General features: G+C 35.9%; 1 protein-coding gene across 3 annotated transcripts in view; it reads right to left on the minus strand.

The window, feature by feature from the left end:
• Positions 1–27,977, minus strand: part of LOC306660154 (cGMP-dependent protein kinase 1) — a 1,225,718-nt gene that overhangs the window by 1,006,429 nt on the left and 191,312 nt on the right. Inside the window, exon 2 of one of the 3 annotated variants that reach the window (XM_079138304.1) lies at positions 23,515–23,615. The exons of the other annotated variants lie outside the window; for them this stretch is intronic. The gene's annotated coding sequence lies outside the window, so the exon portion shown is untranslated. The remainder of the gene's footprint in view (positions 1–23,514; positions 23,616–27,977) is intronic. 3 annotated transcript variants of the gene reach the window in all.

Raw genomic sequence — 27,977 nt, forward strand, 5'->3', positions numbered from 1 at the left:
ACCTAGTTACAACAACGTCTTCACTAAGCATAGTTGTTTAATATATTGCAAATTCTTCTAACATCTGCTTAGGCAGAAAGCAATTCCAAATGAGAGTTTCCTTCATATGAAATAATCCAGTCATCTTTTGCAAAATTCTCACTACTGGAAAGATATGCATTATTATCCATTTTTATTGAGAGAAAATTATTGCATGATGATGCATGATTCATTATAAAAAGAGCTTAGGAAGAGGTTTTCATACACAATACCACAAAGAAGTACCATCTAGGAGAGTCAGGGCCTACCTCTATAATCCTCAAGCAATTAAGTCCAGGAAAAGTAATAGTTCTGAATAACTTCAACTACCCTCAAGGTCAGTGCAAATTGCAACTGAATATGCCCAGAGAGAATCTTAGGGTAATGGGAATCATTCTTAGGAAACACTTCAGTCCCATTTGAAAACACAGAGAAAGAAAGAAATAGCACTAGTTGAAAATTTTGTATACTAATTTGATTTTTGCTTCCATGCCTCATTAGTGTCAATCTGCTCTTTGTGATAATTAACTATTCTCAGGAAAATGGCAAAATGTGGCAAGAATAATATTCCAAGAAAATAAGACTTGAGTGAAAAATTCACGCTACTTTTTCAACTATTAGGAATAATTCTAATTTATTATCAATCATGTTAATAACTGTTGCAACAAGAAATTTAATAAGGCAATGAACAATGTGTTTGTGGCTAGAATGTGAGACTACCTTCATAGGCAAAAAAATTCATGAACACATATATCCCTTACTCTCACCAGGTGGAAACTATAATGCTTTGGCTGAACTCATGATATTTTATTCCAAGCACTTATCTGTTCACTGGATTCAAGCCTGGGCAGTCCTATAAATGCCTGGGGACACAGATTACAATGAAATCCAGAGGAGGCTGGCAATTCAGCTATCAGCACCAGGTCAATGCATATCTGTACACTCTTAAACCAGTAATATATTTCTGCACACTTTACAGGAGAAAAGAAAAACATCTCAGACAGAAAACAGCTTTCGTCAGCTCGCCAACACTAGTCAAAACAATATCTTTCTGTTTCTCTCTTCCATATAAACACAGAAACCTGAAAGTGAATATATCATGGGTGGCTTAAGAAAACCAAAATTTTCCATTGCTGTCGGGGTTTCCAGTTAATTTTCCAGACGCATTTAAAAATCTGCCTGCCTCAGTGCCCCCAGACCCCATGATCTCTGCAGTGGTTCTAAATCACAAAATGCTTTCAGGAGAAAAAATAAAATGAGAACACAAGAAGAAGAGTGTATAATTTAATGTCAAATATTAAATCTCTTCCTAATTTTCTATAAGATAGTCATATTACCTTTGAGACAAGAAGTGAGGAGAATGTAAGATCCTACAATTGTTTCCTAAAATGTCAAAATTGCCAACATATGTCAAAGATATCACTGGTTGAACATGTTCAAAGTAGGGACGGCAAAAATCCACTGTCTCAGTCCCAGGCTCTGTCTCATTGCCCTTCCTACCCTCCGCTGCACTTAGAACCTGATCAATTCCTTTCATGTCCCTTCCCAGATCAAGTTCCACTAAGCTCTCTGCACCCTGAAGTCCTCTTTCTGATGATTTAAGGAAACATGGGTTTTTATTTAACTCCCCTAGCCTTTCCTCATCTTTGACACCACAGGATGAACCCTGCACATCTTCTAAGAATCTTCATCCCTGTATCCCAACTGGTAACAATGAATCTGTTCCCTGACTCTCAGCATAGTTCTACTTTGGGAAATTTAGAAGTGTGTGTTGTATGAGACCCCAGAACCTGCATTTCCATTAATAATAATAACTACACTGGTTCCTTCCTCAGCTTCCCTAAGCCATAGGAATTCTACCATCCCTGAATTATTATATGTCTCATAATTAATATTACATGTTCTGTATTAATTAAACAATGTCCCATGTAATTCTTCCATCATCTACATATGCACAAACTCATGTGCACACTCCATGGTTAATTTTTCTATCACTGAAGTTCTGAGGGTTAGAGCTCATATATTCTACTTCTTTAGTGGAAGAAAGAATACCATACATATAAATTCTTATTTACCTAGACAATTGAAACTTGGGAAGTGGAAATAATAAAGAACACTGAGTTTAGTTTTAATAGAACTTGAAATATGTTCAGCCATCACTGGGTCTCTACTGCATGAAAAATATTGAGTTGATATCACCATGAATATGAAATAGCTTACATTTTAGGAGGTGGATTAGATAAGATGCTTGCACTGTTAACTAACACATGATGCAGAAACTGAAAATTTATGTGAAGAGAAAAGTTACTACTGACTAGGGTTTGTGAAGGTAGGACTTATAAGAGAGTAACAACAACAACAACAAAAAAGTGATAAAATTTTATAAGAATTCCAGAAAGAAGGAAAATGTAAATCTGCGTTGATTCCACTCACCTGTACTCTGCTTGCAAGTAAATCTAATGGAGTGTTTGGGTCATTGTGAGTAGAGGAAAGGGAGCAGTATATTGAGAGAAGAGAAAACTGTATGAAAGCAGAGTCCTGGTGCTTGAGTGAAGCTGGGAGCATTCTAACTGCCCTCTGGGGTTGCCCCCACAGCAAGATGAAGTTCACAAGTCTAAGAGGATAAGAAAAGGCACATGTGAGCCAGGTAACCACAATAGTATTTGCTGGAACAAGTCTGTGGGACATGTGGAACCAGTGCAGGAAGTGATGCTGAGGAAGAACATGACATCCTTTTCTTTTCACTCCATCCAGGTACATAGTTAGAGATTCAGTGAATAAGAGCAGTCCTGGACATCTTTATATTCACTAACATAGGAAGAAGGCCAATAGCTGAGAGTTAATCAGGATAATTCTTTTCCTTATGAGAAAATTGGCAGCCTTGAGAAATAGATATTATGATGCTGAACATAACCCTTTCCCCCATCATTGTGTCCTGGTGTTCCTACATTCCAACTTGCCGAGATCAGGTTCTATAGCAACTGAGATGAGAAATGGTTTAACTTACCAAAAAGGAGAACATAGAACATCAGCTTCCTGGTGAGAATTACTCAGAAAGAGTCAGTAATAAATATTACTCAAAAATTCCAAGCTAAATTTTAAAAATTAATTTGATTCAAATTTTTCACTTGAGAAAAGTAAAATTTTAACATATCCAGTACAACATGCATATACTTAGCCTTATCTATCGTATTAACATTATGATGAAGCTACACCTTGATTTCTGATTCCATTTATTTGATAAAAATGATCACTTCCCTGGTCCAAGGAGTGAAGTTCTGCCCAAAAGTTATCAGTGCTTTTGAGTTTCAGTTTCTCAAAAAGCTGCTCTTAAATGAAGTGACAATTTTTTTTAAGTTGAAAAAAAATGACACAAAGCTGATCTAGGCAAAAGTCAGTCAATCTTTCTGACAATTTTCCGAGGGGGGCGGAAAAACAGAAACAAACTCTAGCTCTCTGCTGGTCTCTAGTTTCTGCAGTAGGGGGCTGGCAGCTCTGTGCAACTCAGTGTATGCTTTGAGAGTACATTTTTGGGGATGAGGCTGGTCTTTGTCTTTCATCCCAACTTGAGCAAACCAAAAGATGCTTTTTGGGTTCCATCATTGATAATAGGTACATTCCTGACAGGCTAGTAACCCCTTGGAAATTACAGTATGTTTAAAAACAGGATTGCAAAGTATGTGTGTGTGTGCTATATTCACTATAACAAATACAATAAAAGTCAGAAAACAGAGCATTGAAAAAATAAAATGTAACTATTTTCTCTACTGCTTATTTAGGTTTGAAATGCTTTAAATATAAACTATCAATGCAACTTTATTGCAGGCAGAAGATTTAACTTCCCTTCAACATATGTTTATCAGTTCCCCTAAGCTGTGTTTACGTACTTGAGTGAGTACTGTGGAGGATACAAAAGTGCTCTGGTCTTATAATTTAACTGGCAAGAAAAATATACAAAAAATTAATCACCACATAATACAGACTGTAGAGTCATATGAAATGATGAGGAAATTGCTATGGAGGCATAGAAGAGAATGAAAATTCAAATCGCTAGAACAAGGAAAGCTTTAGGAGAAGGGTAACACATAAACTGAACATTGAGGATAGTAGGGTTTCACATTAGATATGAGAATGTATAATGCACAAAAGGCAATGCTGTAAGCGAATCCATCATCATGGATTCCTAACAGAAATGATAAGTAGTCTCTTTTGATGGAAACACTGGGTCAGACTATGTATTTGCTATAAATCTCAGCTATGAATGACAGGAACTCAGCTCCAATCCCTTTAGACACAAAATGATCTACTCAAGGTTGCACAGGTTCATAGAATCAAACTGAAGGAGAACCAGGCATATTCACATCTTGGTATGCCTCAAGGAAATCTTAAGAGTTTTGGCACATAAATATTTAAATGGTCCCTGGGATCCTATGCAAAGTTCCCAGTTGAGCTCAAAGTGACTTCCAGTCTGGACTCACTTGGCAACTTGTTCTATCTCTATGATTCACAGATTTTCACTTATAAAATAGGAAAAATTATGAGATTTGTCTAGTGTACCTGCAGCAGGTAGTTAGGAGGTTAAAGAGACTCCCTAACTGCAAAATGATTCTATTGAAAATGGTCTGACCAAAAACACAAGACAAGTATACTATAGAACTCAGAAAAATGTGACCAAGCAATATTTTTTTTCTAAAGGATGAGAATAGAAATTTGGAAGCATAAGAATGCAAACACACAGAGCAAAGTAAGAGGGAGTGAAGGAGAGGGAGAGAGAAACTGCTCAAATAATCTGAACAAACTGTTCCAAGTGGGGGGAAATACCAAAGAGTAAGTCACTCTTCATTTTCCTATCTCTTTCAGGAAATGCCAAAAAGTAAAAATAAAAAATGCAACACCAGTTTTTCCATGTGTTAAGCCAGCTACAACTACCTCAGCAGGAAACTGTTGTTTAAATAATAGTTACAGAATCCAGAAGCTTATCAGAAATACCATAATGCTGTATGAAGAGTGGGAAGCTAATTTCATCCATACTAAATAAAATATGAAAGTCACCAAGAAATGCCAAAACTGATGGAGAAGAAAACAGTTTTTAATATTAAAAAATCCTTTGTCTTTATGTTTTTTTATTTCAAAGACAATAAAAGAAAAGGAAGTATACAGACTGTCACTTATACCACTTAAGGAAAAAAAGCATTAATCCAGTCATGTGACAAGCTTCAATGACCAGTTACCACGTACCAGGAAAGATGCTGAGGAAGAGAAATAGAAAAAAAATAAAGACTTTTCTCCTGAAGGGTAATACCAGCAAGAATAAAAGAAAATCTGCCAATGTTCATTTGGTGAATAGAAGAAAAATTACTCACATTTTCTCAATTGTCCCTCAAAACCATTTTTTGAAGGAAATACCACCCTACAGATCTGAAAATTGAGACCCCAGAGTTTGTGTTCTCTATGAGCACATTAAACCAGCTGTTGGTAGAACCAGCATTCACACCCAAGTCTTCTGACCCAAAGCCTTCCCATAACACCCGAGGGATTTGAAGGCAAAATTTTCCTTCAGTATTATCACAAATCCTGCTGTGCCCTTGGCTGCTTAGAAATTCCATTTGGACTTCACATTTTCTCTTGGCTTTTACTCAGAAAACATTCTGAATGGGACTCTGTCATAAATCATCATGGGCCTAATAAACACAGCATCAAAATCCATATAGCATGAACTACTCCACATTCCACGAGAGATGAAAACACAATAGAAGCAATATTTACCTCTCTCAGCTCATGCTAGACATGGTGAACAAAACCACCATGTTTACCTTTATTCATACTTTTTAGAATGAATGAAAATAACAGTGAGGTATTATAACCCCCCCCCCATTAAACTAGCACAGGCTTTTAAAAGGGATAAAACTCAGTGTTTATATTTTATAACAATTTATAAAATACATATCCTTTGGTGCAATGATTTCTCTTCTCTGAAGGTCATTAAGAGGTTACCAAAAGCTCTGAGTCACTTCTCTCCCTTTCACCTCTCTTGCTCTATGTATATAACTATTTGCCAAGTCCTATCAATTCTACTTCTAAAATGTATTTCTTTTATTCCTCATTCCCTCGTCACTGTGGAACATCACTGTTCTCATTTGATTATTAGGCCTCCTACTGGTCTCTCCAACTCCTATTTCCCACCAATAATATTTATTCTATATAACCACTAGATATATCATCCAAAGTACAGTTCCAATGGAATTACTATGATGCTCAAAAATATTCAGTGTCTTTCCATCACCTTTCAAATTCAGAACACACACATCTCCCTAGCTTTCAAGGCTTACCACAATATGGTTCCATCACAACCTTCCATTTCTCCCCAAAGAAAATGGCCTACTTACAATTTTCAAACAAGCCTCAAGTAAACTTGCTTCAAAGATTTTCCATCTGTTCCATAATCTAAATGAAAATTGTCTTCTTAAAATCACCATAGCACTATTCTCATGTCTCTCTTAAATCACAGTATGTTCTAGTTTAAACTGTTTACAAACTTGGTCTGCTCTTCTATTAGATTACACTTCCCCAGAAAATGAAAGCCTTCTTTTTCTTCGTATTGTAGATGGGGTTTCCTTGAGGCAGAGCCTGATATAGGGATTCTTGCAGGAGATTTACTAAAGCAGTGCTCTCTGAAGAAACTTCTAGGGGAGAAAGGAAAGCAGAACAGAAAAGTAGAAGGACACAGGCACAGATGTGGGTCCAAGAAGAGTCTCTCTTGAGCCTAATCCCTTGGCAGGTCTGGAGCATACACTGCACCAAGAGGGAGACTTCCCAGGTACCTCTGGACTAGTCTCCTCCCATCATTCACAGACAACAGGTGGGAAAAGACTCTAAGTATGAATCTTTAGCAATCAACACCCACAATTATGTGTGCACCCACCTGGGAAAGGTAGTCTGGAGAAGGAATCACCAACATCTAGTATAGAATATGGCTTGATAATATCTCAATTATGGATGTTCAATAAGTAGTTATTAAAGAGAATGGACTGCCTGAAGAATTACCTTTACTCGCACATTTGAAGTACCTTAGTACATTCTTAACAATCAGCATTTGTTGGCTTACTACCCATCAGTTCTGGTTGCCATAACAAAACACTGCAGACTGGGTGGCTTAAAAACAACAGAAATTTATTTTTCACTGTTCTGAAGGCTGAAAGTGTGATATCAGGAGGCCAGCACGGCTGACTTCTGGTGAGGATTCTTTTGGATTTCGGATCAACTGACAATTTCTTCCTGTATCATCACGTGGCAGAAAGAAGGCAAACTGATTTCCCCACCTTTTCTTATAAGGTCATAAAATTCATTCAGGAAGCCTTCACCCTCCAAGACTTAAGTATCTCCCAAAGCCCCCACCTCTAAATAGCATCTCTCTAGAAATTAGATTTCAGCAGTTGCATTTTTGGGAGGCACAAATATTTAGTCCACAGCACTTACTCATGGCAGATAAAATAGCAAATAGAAAGAAAATGCATAGGTTTGTTATGTTGCATTTCCCTTATTTAAAATATTTTCACTAGCAAGTCTACTAATATATATTTTAGATTAGTCATACCCACAGAAAAATTGAACAGTATGTCACTCTTAGAAACTTAAGATGAGGATCAGTGAAAATATTGAAAGCAATTTCTGATGAAAGTGATCACTTTTATCCTTAAGGACAGAATGTCTACTAGTGGCCCTATTGAGCTACTGATTATAGCAATAAATACTTACAGAAGAAGGCAAATTTGCCCTATAACTTCAAGAGAATCTCTTAGCTGTAGTCAGTCATCTGCCAAGTCAAGGACTTCTTTGGATCAATGAGAAATAGATGAACAAATGTTATTTCAGTAGGCAGCATATTAAACTATCAGTAGCATTGTGTTTCTGCTTTCCATTGTACAAGGTTTAAATTGATGTTTGGGATAAAATCAGTATGGTTTCATTTTAAAAGGACTAATAAAAATGGCAAAATAAAATATACATTCTATGGAAACTCTAGCCACATAATTTGTTCTTGCAACATTTCAACAAGCACATGTTGAGTGCCAGAGATTTACAGGTCACCTTGCTAGGAGCTAATGAGTCTATACAGATGAATAAGACCTGTTCCCTGCTCCCACAAGATAGTTACAATCTAGTAAGAAAGACAATAAGCATCCTGCTAACTGAAGGAAAGGGTATAGTTCTCTTATTAAAATACATCAAATCACTGTTGAACATCCTTTTCCATTTCTTCATCACCTGAGTAATGAAATACAAATTCTTGAACATTCAAAACCTTCTCCATCTGACTCCTTCCCACCCTTCTGTTTATTTCTTTTTTATGCTCCAAACACATTATTTGTAGAGTTCCTCCTGTGTGCAAGACATGAACATGTAGGTAGATAAAATACACACCAGCTGTTTTGCCACTCCCCTTCCTTCTCCTACCCTTCCTCTTCAATCCCACATACATGTAAGTAATCATTCCAAGAACCAGTCATTGAGTTTTCAGCCTTTGTGAGTCTGGTAAATGCTTTTCTTCCCACTTGGCATGACTTTTACCATATTTTTCAGCCAGTACACTTTCTAGTCCTTCAGGTTTTAGCCCACATGCTACCACTTGGAACAGCATTTCCTGATAGCTACTCTATCCAGAAGAGTCAGCCTTCTTTCCTTGTTACACCCCTGGGATTATGTAGCCTCCCTCTTACCTAACTTACACTGCTTAGTAAGCTATACTGACTGCATCACAGAGCAACCCAAAAGGAAAAATGAGAGCACTCTTGTACTAGAATCATTTGAAGAGTGTTTATGTAGAAAAGGATTGTTAATAAAAGGGCAAATTGGAGATAGGAGAACCATAAGGCTTAGCACAAAAACCCAGGGTTACCAATACCTAGTAGAAGAGAGTCCTTGGCAGTGAGACCTGCCTTGAGAGGAGTGGTAAAATTCAGTGGAGATAAGGAGAGTCACAGGAAGGAGAGAAACCCTAACCTCACTTTGCCCCACCTCCTACCTGATAAGGGAAGAGAACAGATCCACAGAGACAGACCAAAGAAATACACCACACTGAACACCCCGGTCTCCTTTTTCAGGCTCTGAATTCTTAAATGTATCTCTGGTACCTAGGGCAATATCTAGAACATAGTGGATGCTTTTTACATGTACTCTTTTTTAAAATTAGAGAGTCAGAGACTTGTGATTGGGCCAAGGTTGGCCTCAAATTCTTGGCCTCAAGCCATCCTCAGTTCTCAGTCTCCTGAGTAGCTGAAACTACAGAAGTCCCATGATGTGTTGGATACATTCTTAATGGATGTTGTTTTACAGAAGCAGTACAAAGGGTGTTAGTATTCAAAAGAACACAAAATTATATCTGACTGTGATGGGCTGACAGATCTGACTCCATGAGAATGTTATAGGCCAGACTATAAGGAAAATGACTAAACAGACTCCATTTTGCTCTGGGACTCCGCATTATGTAGGAAATAAGTTTCTCCCATGGGAACACCCGCCTCTGTACCCATCATCAGTTACTTAATGTGACATGTTTATCAACACAAAATGACAATTCTTATGTAATAAAAAGTTGCTCGCTTTTGATTCTTATTGCTCCTAAACAATATACCATGTGAACGGTGATTATGTGGATGTTAATAACCATTCTTTAGTTTGTACCTAGGTAAGGGTCATTTTGACCCACTTCCCCCTCTGTTGATGATCTCATGATGTTAGTTTGCAATTTCAAATCATAGCAACACACACTTATGATTCATGTGATTTTTGGTATAAGAACCCCTACAACCCTATGATCGGGGCTATTACCCAATAGTCATTTTTGGGGGGCAATGCGTGAGACAATCAGTTGGCCGGCTTAATAAAGACCCTCAAATTTGGACTTCTCAGTGCTGATTGGTCTGTTCTTAAGTTGCGCCCCATAACATGACCAATCACTGGGAGTATGGGTACACAGGCACTACTTCTTGCTAAGTTACACATATCAAAGATGATACTTGTTGGGTTTATTAATTCAGAACAACTTACCTCTTGACATTTTCAGAATAAGAACATGTACAGACACATGGCTAGTTGGTATATATGGCAAAAAAGCTTCATATACAATTCGTCTATTTGCAACTTTATCCCAGAAAAATGAATGGGAAAAAGAATTTTCACAATTAGTTTGTCCTCATCCTCTTCCATCTCAGATTGCACATTTGAAAATATGATGCTATGCCTCACTTCTTTTTCCAGAGAACAAAATTTGAGTTGCATTTTCCACAAGTGCTAAACAAATAATTCTTAATAATTCTTGTAATAATTTTCTACCATGGAATAATTAAATCTATAGAAGATTCTAAATCTTACTGAGGGGTTTCAATATCCTTTCTACCAGATCTTTAAACGAAACTGTAACTGATAACTGACAGACTTAGTTCTCACTAACTTTCAACCTAAATATTCTCATCAAAGAGCTGGTATAATAAATGGCCAAAAGACTGACAACACAGGACAAAATGGAAGGCCTAACAATGCATAAACTGGATAATCAGTCAATGAATTATTGAGCTGGGGATATATTTTGAAGTCTTCTTGCATCAATGCTTTAAACACAGTTTTATAGATGCTTCATCAGCTATATGGAAAATCACAGCTCCAGGAATACAAAACTGTTTTTGTCCTACTGGTGCTTAGGACATTTTAAATTAAGTTACACATGCTTATGAGAGAACAGCTCTTAAGTTTTGGGGTCTGAGACTGAAACTTGCCTGCATATTTATTTGAAGGAAAGATTTTGCCTGAAGTTTTACAGGCTTTACATAATGCAGTACAAATCTCTCTCTTTATAACACCAATTCATAAAGAGACAGATATGGGCAGCTCCCCATGCCTTATACTCTACAGGCCTCCCCGCTGCTAGAGTTCTATGGTCATACTGAAAAGAAGGAGCGGGAGGAGATAGGAGATTCCTGTTGATACTGAGGAAGCTACTGACTCACATGCTTGCATGATGCATAGGGCTGCCATGGCCATTACCAGCACTGTTGAATTCCAAACCTTTCTTCTTGGATGACCAGGGAATCATATATTTCATAAGCAAAGTTATCAAAGCAAAATAGTCAGTTTGAAATGAAGGTATGGACACCAAAAGTTCTCATCCTTTTCCTCATCTTCACAGCAGTTTGGAGAGAGACTCTTGGAGTGCCTGGGACTTCGTGGAAACTGGCTTAAAGTCCAGTGTTTGCCCAAGTGGGTAATATAGCATCTTTGGTGATAAGCACCAACTGAGCCCACTACTCCAGTTTCTCCTTTGTTTCTAATTTTCTCTCAGAGTCCCTTGTTTCCTTTCAAAATAGCTTTACCAGAAAAATATGCCAGAAGTAGATTGTCTCTTACTGACTTGTCTGGAGCATACACATTGAGCATATTTCTACATATTCTGCACCTCAATCTTTAGAATTTCTGGATTCCCTACACCTCTTCATAAACAGAACTCCCCAGAGTATCAGCTATTTTACCTCCTTTTTGAAACTTTCCTTTCTTATCTTCTTGAAATTTTTCTATGCTTCAATCTCCTACACAGCTACAGCTCTTCCTTCAAGATGTTTAATGATTCTTGTTTTCAATGAGTCAATCACTTTGAAGGTACTACAAAGGTCAAAATCATATCAGAGACAGTCTTTGCTTTCAGAGTCCATCTCATAATTGAGGAAATAATACGTAAATAATAGAATATAAGAAGAATGTGAGTCTCCAAATCAAGACATCAATTGAGCACTTTGGGAGAGGACAGAAATGTACCTCATATACTGTTGTGCTTGCTATGAAATGCAAATTTATTCCAGTGCCATTCATATATTAGGGAACAATTAGCATAAAACAAATCTCACATTTGCTTCTGCATAAATTCATCTGTGGAAAGTGGCACCAAGTTGAACTGAACTGTATAAGTATATGAAAGACACAGACATACACACACCTCAAATAATTATACCACCTTAGTGTGTTATAAGTTGTATCTATCCATATCTGGGGAATAAAATGTTCTGTCTGATCTTAGATAATCCTCCTTCTACCACTTCATAGTAATTCACAAACTGCAATCCTCCCACTGCTCACTCCCACTAGCAAAAACAGGTTGTTTCCAGGATAAAATAGCACATTTATTAATTATAGTATTCATGTGTGTATTGACATGTCCATCAACCTGTGTAAATGTCTGCTGCCATTTTTATTAGGTTCCTATCTTTATTTCTCACTGACAAAGTTTTTGAATGTTGTGCTCTGTTATGGTTTAGATATGAGGCGTTCCCCCAAAAGCTCACATGTGAGACAATGTAAGAAGGTTTGGAGGAGAAATGATTGAGTTGTAATAGTTTTAACCCAATCAGTGATTTAATCCCCTGTAGGGATAAACTGAGTGGTAACTGAAGTGGTAGGGTGTGGATGAAGGAAGTGGGAATTGGGTGTGGCTTTGGGTATATATTTGTATCTGACCAGTGGAGTCTCTCTCCCTGCTTCCTAATGATGCAGCTGCTTCCCTCTGCCACACTCTTCCACCATGATGTTCTGCCTCACCTTGAGCCCAGAGGAATGGAGCTGACCTTCTATGGACTAAGGCCTATGAAACCATGAGCCCTCAAATAAACTTTTTCACCTTTAAAATTGTTCTGGTCACATCTTTTAGTCACAGCAGTGAAAAAGATTACTAAAACATGTTCTTAACCCTATTTTTTTCCCAGAAGCAATATGGCTGTTTTTGTGTAATTTTGCATAATGTGGTGATTTCTAGAAATGCTTCTTCTGTATTATAGCAGAATTGTCTGTTTATGTGCATATTATACGAAAACTCATTTATATGAGCCTTCAAACTCATAGACTCTGAGCCCAACCTCACCCCACACCTGTATACTTCCATATCTTCAACATGGTTGATACAACTAACTCCCATTTGGATATAGAATGGCTTTAATTTCCTGCAAAGGCAAATGCTAAATACCAACCTTGTCCTACCAAGGACCATCTGTAGCCTCTCCTTCCTACCATCCCTCCCCACCCACTACTTCTTGACAATAATTATAGCAAGGACCCCCCCTTCTCCTTCTCTTCCTTTTAATCTCTAGTCAGATAAAGAACTGAAAATTCATAAAACTGTAATATGTTTTGAGTTGAATCCTGATGCTGCCCAAGTAGAGAATGTATTTTACCCAATCCAGACTTTTAAAGTTCTGCACAAAAACTGTATTTCTCTATAAATCCTATATCTCCAGCTCCCATCACATTCGTTGGTACACCTGAAGTACTTAATAAATGCTGGTAGGAAGTTAATTTTTCAGTAGAATCACTACTTCTACTTGTTCTATTGCTATCAGCATATTTATCTTCCTTAAGTAAAATATGACCTGTGACATTTTCCTAAGACAGAAATTATATCTCTGAACAAGAAATAGAAAGTAAAGGTAACATTCATTTCCCCTAAGTTAACATTGATGTCAACTTAAAAAGACCTTTTTTGAGCCCAAATTTATCCCTCACAGCCTTCTAATTAGGATCCAGTAACTAATAAAGAAAAAATAAAATATATTTCCCACCATTGTTTTTGAAGACTGTAAACAAAGAAAACCAAAAATAACCAACCTTATTTCTGAAGTTGTTGGAATGTGACACTTGTTACTATAGGAACAGAGCCAGTAATTCTTCATCTTTAATTCAACTGATTAATTTAAACAGCAAAAGAATTGGAAAATTGAAAATTGTTGTTCGAACTGAATTAAGGAGGCAATTCAAATGCAAGTAACACTAACCTGCCTCAGGGATGAATGGGTCCAATTCAAAGCTACTTAATTATACCACAAAGATAACTAAAATAAGCATCAATTGATGAATAAGATGTCCTCATCAGTGGCTAATGAGCCTGAGAATCAAATCTGGATTCCTCTAAACTGAGTTTTTTTGTTTGAGTACAGCATCTTGTTTCTCAAATGAGTTCCATTAATTGCTAAAGCCTAAGCTGATGTAGGAGGGTTTTCTGGAAAATCAAACATATTGAGAGCAGGTATTGCAGTAGTTTGAATGTGTTCCCCAAAGTTCATGTGTTGGAAACTTAATTCTCAGTGAAATAGTGTTAAGAGGTGATTAGACCATGAATGCTCCTTCTTCATGAATGGATTAATGCCCTTATTGCCATTGTGAATTCCTTAGGAAAGAATGAGGTCATCCCCCTCTTGTTGTCTCTTGCCCTCTCTTTGCATTGCCAACAGTCAACGTGGGATGTGTTTAAGTCACTTTTTTTTTTTTTTTTTTTTTTTTGACACTATGACCAAAAGATCTGACAGGAACAATGCAGAGGAGAAAAAGTTTATTTGGGGCTCACAATTTCAGAGGTCTCTGTCCATAGATGGCTGAATTCATTGTTTTGGGCAAGAAGTGAGGCAGAACATCATGGTGGAAGGGTGTGGAGAAGGAAAGCAGTTCAGGAAATAGAAATCAGACAGCAGAGATAACTCTACACACCAAGAACAAAATATAAACCCCAAAAGTGTGCTTCCAGCAACCTACCAACTCCAGTCACACCCTACCTGCCTATAATTATCACAATTAATCCATTCAAGTGTACAAACACAAGGATTAGGTTAAGGTTCTCATAACCCAATGATTTCACCTCTAAACTGTCTTTCATGGTCTCAGAGAAGGGCTTTCGGAAGACACCTCATATCTAAGTCATACAGGATGACACAATAAGAAGACCCTCTCCAGGTGTGGCCCCTCCATATTAGACTCCCCAGTCCCCAGAACCATGAGCCAATAATTCCTGTTCATCATAATTCTCCCAGTTTGTAGTGTCCAATTATAACAATACAAAATAAGACACACACATACCATGAAAATGCTACCATATAACATAATCTTAACACAAATTTATCTATTCAACATATCCTAGAGAGAAGCAGAAAGCCCCAAGGTTTTCAGAACACATTTTTACCTTCTAAAAAATCATGGAAAATAGTTAAAAATGGGAAGTTTTTACAATATTCACCAGAGGACCAAAACTCCCAGAAAACTTAGACACAGAGACTTGATCATATTTTTTAAAAAGTTAAACATGATACTAAATAAGAGTCTTTTTTTGTGTGCAAAATGTGCTGCATTTTGTATAGTATTAGTTATGATCTCTTAAACATGCTACCAAAGGGGAAAAAGGTATTGAATTTATAGTAGGAAAGAGTCACAATGATGTACTTCAGAAACATAAAAAAATTACTTGAAATACTGGATTTATATTGAGTGTAAAGTTCACATTTTAAACCTAACAAGGACAAGTGGGAAAACTTTTTATTTTCTAAACAAGTCACAAGATTTCTGTTAACCTACCCAAGCAGTCTTTCAGTGGTGTTCTGGCCTGTTGCTTCCTTTAGCAATACTGTCAATTCAGGTCCTCCTTCCTAACAGGTGTGCCCTGTAACTATATACACAAATACGCAAATTGGCTGAGACTGGCCTGAGGGTGCAGCAGGGTTGTGGGTAGATGGATCAAGTAAGGTGAAGATCTCTGGTGACCAGACACAAAAAAGTTGGGTCTAAGGATAAGAATAGAAGAGTTTGAGGTTTGTTTTTGGAAACTAATTTTTTATCTCTAAAGTAAAACAACTAATTTACCCCAATTCATTTACATTTGATATGTAAACAAATATTTTATATAGAAGCCTTGCCTCACAATTCCTGCCATTGCTGTTTCTGAAAGAAATACAGGCACTGACAGTGTAGAAAATCTATGATTTCAAAGCATAGCATTTTAAAGTGGAAATACAGTAGCATTACTTACAATCAAGGCAAAAACCTTAAGTCATTGAATGTCTGTCATGAGCTGGCCTCTTTTTAGCTCAACTTCAACCACTTTCTAATATAGAATCTGGGAAAGTGGTTCTTAAGCTTTATCACACCTAACAATTCACCTGGAGATGAATGTTAATTTAAAAGGCCAAGATCCCTTGATCCACCCTTGAGGCTGATTCAGTGAATGTAGTGTGGAACCCATAAATTTGCTTATTTCAGGACTACCTCTGGGTGATTCTCATGCTTTGTGGTCCTTGAGCTACACGGATAAAAATTACCCCATACTCAAATGCCTGCAAACCCCAAATGGGCATGTTCTCACATGTTCATGACTTCCTTCTCTACCATTTCTGCCATTCCATTTATCTTGCTATGCCAACTACTATTCATTTTTCAAATCTATTTGGAGCATGAAGTGACTTGGTAAGGATTCCATGAATTCCAGCAGCTGAGTTTGATGTCCCATTGGTCAACAAGAACCCTGAGTGTACCTTTATTCTAGCATTTCAATAGCCACACTATGATGATTGGTATGTTTGTTTATCTCTTTCACTAAACAATGGCCCTGGTACACAATGGATATTTATAACTAAACCTCAATAAATAAATAAATAACACAGGATGAGTGAATGAATGAATGAATGGACTGACTTGAAAGGTGGACTTCCAGGTACACAAGGTTATTCTAAGTGATGCCACTAGGCTTCATCACTCCAAATCCTTCTGTCTCCAAGCAATAGCTTTACTTTTTCATATTGACTAAAAAATCCATTAACTTAGAAGTTAATTTGAGCTCATAAACATTTTATCTTTAAGCTGAAAATTCACAGATGAATTATCAGTGTTTTTATTAATTGCAATATAGATGTTTTAATCAGATTGCTTTCCTCTTCAGGTTCATTTTCCTACTCTCTCTGTAACATTTCTTATAATTTTGGTAGGTTGTTAACTCTAGAGAATATTTGAGAATAAAATTTTAAATACAACCTGTTCTACATCTTTTATGTTGTGATTTCTTTTTCCAAAATAGTCACATATATGAATCACAACATTTTGCATCAAGAGCCCTAGAATTTCAAAGTTGAATAGAGAACCACCTCAACCCATTTTATTTTACCCACAAGAAAATTAAATGCAGAGAGGCTATGAAAGTTTCCCAAGGTCATGCCATATTCCCTCATTAAATATTATGGCTTCTATTTAAAAACAGCAAATAAAACTGATTATTTGGAAGTGCATAGTCTGTTTTCAGATGAAAATGATTCTACCTATATTACCTGTGTGGAAATGCTAAACATATATAGTTGGAGTAATTTTTTTAAATGAAGCACAAGGGTTTAAGGAATAGTATTTAAGTCTAGAATTAGGAAAAAAATTTTAGAAAGTCTACACTATGTGTTGCTCCAGTCCACATGATTCATCATAAGTAAAGTGGAGACATTCTAAAAATTAACATCTAACACATATTATTTCATCCATTTTACAGAGGAGAAAACAGAGGTTCAGAAGTTACCTAGGCTCATGAAGTTAGTAGGAAAGATGAGTTTAAAACACAACAATCTTAATTCTATTATGCTAATCTTTCTCAGGGAACAATACTCAATGTCGTTTGCCTACTTAATTTCTCCATTACATTTAGTGTGAGCATTATTATTTTATTTTACTAACCTGAGTAGTCAGAGACTGAATGAACTCAAACTGAAAAACAAATCTTAAGGAGTGCATCAAAATATAATTTCACCCATATCGTTTCAGCCCTGCTCTACTGTTTCAGCCAAAGCACTCTAGCAAGCAGACAAGGTAAAAGACTGAAGCACTCAGGAACTCAGCCTATGTTGCCCACGTATTGTAAATATTATAACAACTCATTATTATTGTCTTTCCATAATATGTCTGACAGCGTAAAAGATACATTATACCTTTTGTTTCTTTCTTGCATTTACACTATGACAATATGGGAAGGATGTTCACCACTGTTTTACAAAGAAAAGTAGTGCTTCAAATGTTTAAATAACATGTTCTTGACTTTGCTGTCCCAGCGATGGCAAAACTCGGATTCAATTTCAGCTCCATGATTGCACAGAGCCATCTAATATAGAGTTCAGCCACTGTATTAAATTGAAGTATTAATCAAGACCAAACCCATCAAAACAGGAAAAGGAGAAGGAAAAAAAAGAAAGAAACCCTGAGTGTTCCCAGATTTCTCTGTCATTTCAGCAATAGGGCATCCAGTTCACAGGTTCCTTTTTTAGAACATCTTCCTATCATCCATTATGACGATTTCTCTCACTGGCGCTATGTACTGTTTATTCACATTTATTCTGTATTTTATTGGCGTTCTCAGCCCAATGAGTGCTCATCTACCTTGCTAATCTCTTTCTATTATACCATTTGCTCACTTGCCATTTGTTATTGTCTAGATTTTTCTGCCGGTGCTGTTTCATTCATCTGGTCAATTTACTCACTTATGGACCTCAGTGAAGCAATTTTCATGATCCATCATCTAAAGACTAGCTTCAGGTATTTAAGTGTTGCAGTTCATGTTTACTTCTTTTTATTCAATTTTTATTCAATTCTTTATTTAACTTGTTTGGCACGTAACCGTGTATTTAACTGTACAATTACTAATAAAAGAAAATTGAAATACAAAGTACAAAAGATGAACTGCCTTAAACTGTAGATACTCCCTAAATACGATGTGGCTTATGAACTCAAGTGTTCAGTGACTTAAGCACACAAATGCTCACACGTGTAGCCACCTACCTTGACTTCTCCTTCCTTTTTTAAAAAAAAAAAAAAAACACATTTTTTTCAATGTTGATAGACCTTTATTTTTTATTCATTTATTTATATGTGGTGCTGAGAATGGAACCCAGTGCCTCATACATGCTAGGCAGGCACTCTACCACTGAGCCACAACTCCAGCCCCTCTTTTCTTTTTTTTTTTTTCACTTTTTAAAAATTTTGACTCATTGTACAGAAATGGGGTATAACTTTCATATCTCTGGTTGTACACAAAGTAGAGTCATATCATTTGCATAATCATACATATACATAGAGTAATGATGTTTGTCTCATTCTATTATCATTCTTCCCCCCAATCCCTTCTCCACCCCTCATTTCCTTCTACAAAATCCATTCTTCTTCCATTTTTCCCTTTCCTCCTCGCCCCCCTGCCTGTTACTTATCATCATCCACTTATCAGAAAAACTCATTCGACTTTTGTTTTTCTGGGATTGGCTTATTTCGATTAGCATAATATTCTCCAACTCCATCCCTTTACATGCAAATGCCATAATTTTATTCTTCTTTATGAATGAATAATATTCCATTGTGTATATATACCACAGTTTCTTTATCCATTCACCTACTGAAGGGCATTTATGTTGATTCCACAATCTAGCTGTTGTGAATTGAGCAGCTATGAACATTGATGTGGCTGTATCTCTGTAGTATGCTGATTTTAAGTCCTTTGGGTATAGGCCAAGGAGTGGGATAGCTGGGTCAAATGGTGGCTCCATTCCCAGGAATCTCCATACTGCTTTCTAGAGTGGCTGCACCAATTTGCAACCCAACCAGCAATGTATGAGTGTACCTTTTTCCCCACATCCTCGCCAACGCCCACTGTTGCTTGTAAGTTTACATATGAAAGGGTCACTGGATGGAATCAAAAGGTCAGATTAAAATTCAACTCTGCTTATCATTATTTCTGGAAACTTAGATAAGATCCTTTACAACTCTGATAACCTGTTTTCTTATCTGCATGAAGGACACAATAGAATCCTGTGGATGATTAAGAAATAAAGAGGAAGCACATAGCAGTGTTCCACAAATAGGACCCATATACATACCCTTTACCCATCAATATGTTAGTCTCTTTCTCCTTTTAGTTATAATTCTACATTCATAGCATTATAATGTAAATCTAGATATGGTAGTGACTATGGAGAAAAGCTATCTGGTTTAGGCTACATAGTCAAACAGGAGCATGTGTTTAATAAGCATTTGGTAAATGTTTGTTGAATAATTAAACAACTGGGACCCAAATGTTGACAATGCAACCTCTGTGTTGTCTGTTGACAAATACACGTGTTAGAGCCTTAACATTAAAACAGTAAATATAAAGCCTACAGTCAGTGTTCAACAGACAGGTTCTAAACATACATCTACGTATTTATTTAGATGCATAACAGGAAAGAGCTCCACATACAATGTGGAACAAATTCTATCCTCCATCACCCCATTTGCTGGTACAAATTTGCTGGTATGTTTAGCTAAAATGCCTAAAAGGTCCATGTCTGCCTACAAATATTATTTAATTTAGATTCCCATATCTTCCTTACTCTGTTTCTTTTGTGCCTAATAAGAACATATATTTTTCTTGGATTTAGAGAAGGGTTGGAATCTTTAGAAGCAAGATGCAATTTTGACGACAGAAAGGAAAGACAAAAACCTAGAAGTTCAGTCTTCTCTGGGTATCATAAAGAACATATGACTCTGGAAAAGATGGACATCAGAAACATCTTATCCTAGGGAAAAACATTTTCCCCAGATCTCTGAAAATACAAAGGTCAGAGCATTCTCCTCCGAGAAGAGCTTGAGATGCCACCTTCCCCTTTTCTAAAGGACCTCTTCACTTCACAGTAGCACTTTCCAGGTTACTGAGGACCAATCTCACCTGTTTTTTCTAGGTTATTCTGAGACTGTGAAGAGACCATAAAAGTTTGAGAAGGGTCCAGAGAGTAACACTTTGCACTGATATCAACAAAGACCAACTCTCCCATAGGAAAGGTGGTTAAGAGCACTAATGCCACACCGCAGACACTTCTGCCTCATTCATAAATCTGCCTCATTCTAAAATCCTAAATATTCTTCTTGTTCTTTCTCATCTCAGTTCTTTTAGAGATTCTGAGCCTGGAATTTCCCTTGATTCTGGCCCACTTCTTATCATTGGAACATGGTGACTATAGTTCTTTGCCTTGGAATTTGACGTAGATTCTTTCTATGGGGTCTTCTAATTTCTGTACATCTGGGTTAGGATCCCTACCACAGTCCATCCTCTAGAATGTCTATTCAAACCTGACCAGGAGCACCAAAAATAAGCACCTGGTCAAAATGTTCTCAAAGATTTATAACAAGTCTTTAAGAATAAACGATTAGAAGGCTACTTCCTGCTGCAGAACACAGAAGAGGAGAACATCCTCCAACACCCCCGACAAGACCCAGGTATTAACTACCTTGTCATTTAAAAATATGATTGTGTTTCAAATTGTTTTCTGCAGGTTCCTCCTTCATGATCACGGTCATCAGTTTGGTCCAATTGTGTCTTGAAAGAATAGAGTAGGCATGTAGAAAAATTATATTTGAATATATAACCTATTTGATCTAAATGATCATGCAAGATAGATATTGACAGAATTATTTAGGCCAGTTTTAGTGTAAAACTGACTATTAAATGAAACATTCTACAGTTGAGGTGTAGAGTTGTTTGACAAGATGAAGTACATGAAAAGCCTTATGATCTTCTAAAGTTACTCATGTGCTATTCTTCTTAGAATCTGTGTCAACAAAAAATAGCCCATGACTAGATGAGGTCAGTTATAATTAAAAGATCCTTTATCAAGATGAGACCAAGGGCAGTCAGTAGTGAATAAACACAGCTGGCTCCGTTAGCCCTCATTTCCTCTTCAGTGTTTAACATATAGTGCAAGAAAATGGCATTAAGTGTTTAGAGGCTCCGATTAAATCAACTAGAAAAATTCTATACTCCTAATTTTCCATTCACATTGTACTAAACTTGGGAGCAACAAAAGACAGAAACATGAAGCACACTGCACCAATGAGGATCACAGAACAAATGAAAGCTTAATTACATACTTTCCTTTTCTATCAGCAGAACAACTTTTGTTTCATAGGTCAAGTGTATTCCAGAAATGAGAAAAGATCTAACAAACTTGGGAGTTTTTAACCACCCCAGAAGTTCTCAAACACATTTAAAAAAAGTATTTTGCTAAGAGGGGAGAAAATTCCCATTATTCATTATAAACATTATATATAACTATGATATTTAGACACAGTAGCCTTATGTTCTGAGAAGCAACAAAAATTTATAGAGCTATAAGAAATTCACAAGATAATTTATTTAGAGAAAGGAGGCAAATGCTAGATCCATCTTTGAGCATGAAAATAAGTTATTCTAATTTCTATTAAAGTAATTTAAACTTAGTTTTCCCAGGCAGTTCATTTATAGTCAAACACACAGAAACAAACAGAGGACTTGTGAGTATGAGAAGCAAACACATGGCAAAATTTGAATGTCTGGGAGAAACTAATACAAGGAGGAAAGGTCAACTTTTAAATAACTCAAGTCTATTTTTATAACTTTCAAAGATTTTTAACATTGTCATTTTGTACTAAATTTATATTTCTTCCAGTTATTCTGTTCTCAAGAAAGAATAGTCAAGACTGTAAAATTAGATGGGACTTACTCTATTGTCCTTATTTAGATGTGGATCTTTTTCAAGTTTCCTTTTACACTTTTTCAGTAAAGGTGGGGAGGAGAACACTCCTTGATAGAACTTTTGCAATTGACTTCAGATAAACTAATTGTTTATGTGCTTATGATTCACACTATGCCCAGATTAATAATAACATTTTTCAAGACAATGCTGATGAAATAATTGAAAGAATATCAAAGTGGCCTTCTGCATAAGAATGACTGTATAAATCTGAATTCCCCTTTTCTCCTCTGGAAAGTCACTCAAAGCTATAATGAAAATGAAATAGGTGGCCATACAAGATTTAGTCTTAGTGAAACCAGGAAACAAGTATGATCTATAGACTTCAAAATTCATGTAAAGACTGAGATCAGGAAAACGTGGAAAAGAAGAAGTAAAAGAAAGTCCACAGCGATCAGTGGGATCGGCACCCAGGGATCTCAGAAAGTGACCATTTTTGCACATCCTATGATGCAGAAATGCAGCTGATTAATTTGTTCATAGAAGTAATGACACAGACACAGAATTACAGGCAGTCTCTCTCCATGAAAACTGCAGTATAAGAAAATCTCTAAGCTATAAAATTAGGAAGATTGGAAAAATACAAGTAGATAAGAATATAATTCATAGGTAAAACATTTCTAATGAGAAAAAGATTAGACCCCACTAAGGCATATTCTTTAAAAAGTATTCAAATTTAAACCTATAAAAATAATTCTTCAGTCAATGAAGCAAAACAGGAGTATGTAATTCAACAAAACTGATGACAAAGAAATAGAAAATGAAAACAGATCTGTTCCATAATAAATAAAGGAAAAGTTTTACCTAAGGGCTACTACCAAAAATAAGCACTTGGTCAAAATGTTCTCACAGATTATAACAAGCCTCTATGAATAAACAATTAGAAGGCTACTTCCTGCTGCAAAAGAAGAAAACATCTTCCAAACCATTTTTGTGAAGCAAACATAATACCATCTCCAAAACTGGGCATTTACTGTATTTGTACAGGCAGATATTCATGCATAGACACCAGAACTATAACCTACCTCACTGAAGACAATCTATACAAAAAGTCTAAATAAAATATTAGGAAACAGAGTTTAACCTTAAAACATAAAATATCAAGAATTATTCAATATTAGCCAGATGTGGTGGTACACACCTTTAATCCTAGTGGCTCCAGGGGCTGAGTCAGGAGGATCTGGAGCTCAAAGCCAGCCTCAGCAAAGGTGAGGCACTAGGTAATTTAGTGAGACCCTGTTTCTAAATAAAACACAAATAAAACAAAACAAAACAAAAAAAGAATTATTCAATACTAGGAAATTTAATAATATAATCAATGATAAAAGAAAACTATCATTTTTATAGCTCCTGAGACTTGGGCAATAAAATGCAAGTCTTCCTTAATAAAGAAGAAAAGAAAGAAAGTACTCAAGAAATAGGCATAGAAACATTCCCCTAACAAAATTTTGTTTCTTTATGGTCAGTAAGAAAATTCTTAATAAAGTCAAGCATGATAAGTGGGAATGACAGATTTATACATAAGAACACGACTTGAATCACGATCATCATAAAGGAGATGAAAACTATTCACATCTGGAAAAATCACAATCAACTGGAAAATTACCATAAGCAAGGATAAAACTAGCGTACAAGCATACAAAATTAATATCAAAATAAATAACTCATTTACTAAAAACTTAGAGTGCTCGAATATATTATAAAAATTCACAAAAAGCAACAGAAAAGATGTAAGTAAGAATAAACTTAAAAGTAATGTTTAGGACATGTAGAAAGGAAGTACTGTGACACACTGAACAATTCTAGAGACGGCCTGACCCAACAGAAAGACATGCCGCCTCGAGGTTCTGGTTAGAGGATGACCCTGCATGACAAACTTGTCAGTTCTCCTCATTGTAAGGATAAATATAATTGCTAAGGTTGGATCAGAATGTCCTCTAAAGACTGCTTTGAAGGTCTGATCCCAGTGCAGCAAAGGTTAGAAATGGGGTTTCCGGGAAGTGATTCGATCGTGAGGGCTCCAAACTCAGCAGTGGATTAATCTATCAGTGGATTAATAATTTGAAAACATTATTGGTAGATGGTAGAAACCTTAGCAGGTAGAGGTAAATTAAAGGAGTGTACCCTTGGGGACTATATGTTGTCCCACCCCCGGCCCTCTCCAGGCTAAGAGGAATGAGAAAAGCTGCTTTCATCTGCCACCTCCTCCCTGCCATGATGTTCTGCCTCACTCCAGGCCCAGAATCAGCAGAGTCAAGTAACCGTGGACTGAAATCTCTGGAAGCATGAGCCAAAGTAAATACGTCCTCTCTGTGTTGATTTCCTGAGGTATTTTTTCACAGGGAGGAAAAGTTCACTAACACTAATTTTGGACCTAGGCAATCAAATTTTAAAGTATATATGAACAAAAGACAAATGAGACGATTTAGAAAAATTCCAAAATAGAGAAAGAAAAGAGCAGGCACTTGCCCTACCAGATATTAAAATTTATTAAATCTTTAATAACAAGAGCAATCTGGCACCACACACAGGGGAAAAAATGGAACAGAAAACATTTCTAGAAATAGTGCCAAGCAAATTGGACTTGAGTATTTGATAAAGAACATATAGTTTCTTTCAGACACCTATACTTTCTCTCAAAACAGGAAATAAAATGGTGCTATCAGAGCTAGGAAATTTAGGGGGAAAAAGTTAGATTCACCCTTCACACCTTATAGCAAGATAATATTTGAATAAGTCAGAGATACAAATGCAAGTAGAAGGAAGCAGAATAAGAGAAGGAGGAGGAAGAGAGGAGCTATGGAGAACATAGGAAATATATTTACAATCTCAGAATAGGGAAGATATTTGTGATCTTACTCTAAAATTATATTGTTGTTTTGCATGTGTATATTGATATATAAGCAAGAAAGCCCACCTTTATGTACAACCATAATGACCCAGTTATCCCACTCCTCCATTTATACCCAAAGGACCTAAAATCAGCATACTACAATAACACAGCCACATCAATGTTTATAGCAGCTCAGTTCACAATAGCTAGATTGTGGAACCAATCTAGATGCCCTTCAACAGATGAATGGTTAAAGAAACTCTGGTATATATACAATGGAATACTATTCAACCATAAAGAAGAATAATATTTTGGAATTTGCAAATAAATGGATGGAAACCAAGCCCAAAAAACCAAAGGCCAAATGTTTTCCCTGATAAGTGTCGAGAATGATATAGAATGGGGAAGGGGGATGGGGAATGAGCGAATAGTGGGGGAACTTTAGAATATGTAGAAGGAAATGAGAAGGAGGGGGTATGAAAAATGGTGGAGTGAGACAGTCATCATTACCTACGTACATGTATGATTACACGAATGGTATGAATCTACATTGTGTACAACCATAGAAACAAAATGATGTACCCCGTTTGTGTACAATGAATCAAAATGCAGTCTGTGAAAAATTAAAAGCTAAATTAAAAAAATAATAAAAAAGAGAAAATAATAAAAAAGAGAAAATAATAAAATTCAATGCACATAAAGACTGCAAAATTCCACTAGAAAAAAAATCTCATGTGTTTTCTCAGTCTTCATAGCAAAAACAAAATCAGTACCTTAAAAAAAAAAATGAAAAGACAAATGCAAACTACTCCTACAAATAATGTATTTAGCCTCACTTGGAATGAGAAAAATACACATTATATCTACTTGAAGATAATTTTTCACCTACAACACTGGCAAAAAAAATCCAACAGTGTGATAACAGCCTCCTTTGGCAAGGTTGGAGGGAAGAAGCACACCCATTCATTGCTGGTGGCAGGGTAAACTGTTGAACTCCCTGAGGTGGACGATTTGCATTACTTAATAAAATTATAAATCCACACATTATTTGATCAGCAATTCCACTTCAAGAAATTTATTCATTAGATAAACTCAAAAGTACAAATAATATAAATAAGTGGTTATTATTTATTACAGCACAGCATATCATAGTAAAGATGAACCCAACCTTCATATCTATCACTGGAAATGTATGCAGCCAAAAATAAGAATGAAATATAATTTTGAAAGAAGAAAGTAATATTGTCTTTCTTTAAATTGGTGCATTATCATTGTACTGTAATTGTGGGATTTGTTGTTGCATATTAAAATGTACACACAATAGAACAACTTGTTTCCCTCTGTACAAAAGGGTAAGGGAAAGAATATAGGTTTATATTTGCTTGCATATCTTTTGAAACAAATGACTAGAAGGCTAGAAAATAATTAACTTAGGGAAAAGAGAAGACAGCAAAATAGGAATATGGACTGGAACTGTGTGAACAGACGACCAGGTTAAGAAAAAGGACTCTTTATATATCTTTTGTAGTTTTGTATTTTGGTACTTCATAGGTATGTTACCTAATTTTTAAGTCACTTTTAATTAAGACATCAAAATGTGCATATCTTTTGTTCAAATAATACTGTATTTAGGAATTTAGCCTAAGAAAATTATTTAAAAAGTGTACAATAATAGGAGTATTCATTGCAAAGTAATAATAGTGTGTGTGAGAGAAAGAGATAATACAAATCCCAAATGCCCAAAAAGATGAGATTACTTAAGTGAATACCATTATATTCACACTATTAAAAATAATGCAATTGTCAAAATTTATGTAGTAAAATACTATTTAAAGACTTGGAAAACTTTCATTATATTTGCTTATAAAACACCATAAAAAGTATAATTCCATTTTTTAAAAAATGTGTCAATACAATATCAAAGCTATGGAACCAATCTAGGTTCCCTTCAACAGATGATTGGATAAAGAAAATGTGGTATGTATACACAATGGAATATTACTAAGCCATAAAGAAGAATGAGATTATGACATTTGCTGGTAAATGGACGGAACTAGAGACTATCATGCTAAGTGAAATAAGCCAGTTCCATAAAACCAAAGGCTGAATGTTCATTCCAATATGTGGATCCTAACACACAATAAGAACTGGGGTTGGGGGGATAGAAGTTAATTGGATTAGACGAAAGGAAATGAAGAAAGGGGAGGGGGGATGAGATTAGGAAAGACAGTATAATGAATCAGACATAACTTTACTGTGTTCATATATGAATACATTCCCAGTGAAACTCTACATCATGTACAACCACAAGAATGGGATCCTAATTAGAATAAGTTATATTCTATGTGTGTATGTCAAAATACACTCTACTGTCATGTATATTTAAAAATAACAAAATTCTAAGTGAGTAAACATATTATATATTCTTATACACAAAGAGAAGAAGGATTAAAGATCACAAATCAAAACAGTAATAATGCTTTTCTTTGGGTCATGGAATTAAGAAAGATTTTAATATAATATAAGAAATTTAATATAAGAAAAATCAGACTACAAATGAAAATACTGGTCTGAATTTTAGTATTATTATAAATTATTGCCAACTGAATGTTCACTAGACATTTTTACAAATGTTTTCTTTATATTATCTGGTTGAATTTTTGCAACATCCCATCAGAGTCCATAGTGTTATGGTCCCATTTTATAGGTGATAAAAGTGAGGCTTAAAGAGATGTATAACTTCTTCAAGATCATGCTGTGATCTTGAAAGA

The sequence above is a fragment of the Sciurus vulgaris genome, assembly GCF_902686455.1.
Source record: "Sciurus vulgaris genome assembly, chromosome: 4".
In the NCBI taxonomy this organism is placed as follows: domain Eukaryota; kingdom Metazoa; phylum Chordata; class Mammalia; order Rodentia; family Sciuridae; genus Sciurus; species Sciurus vulgaris.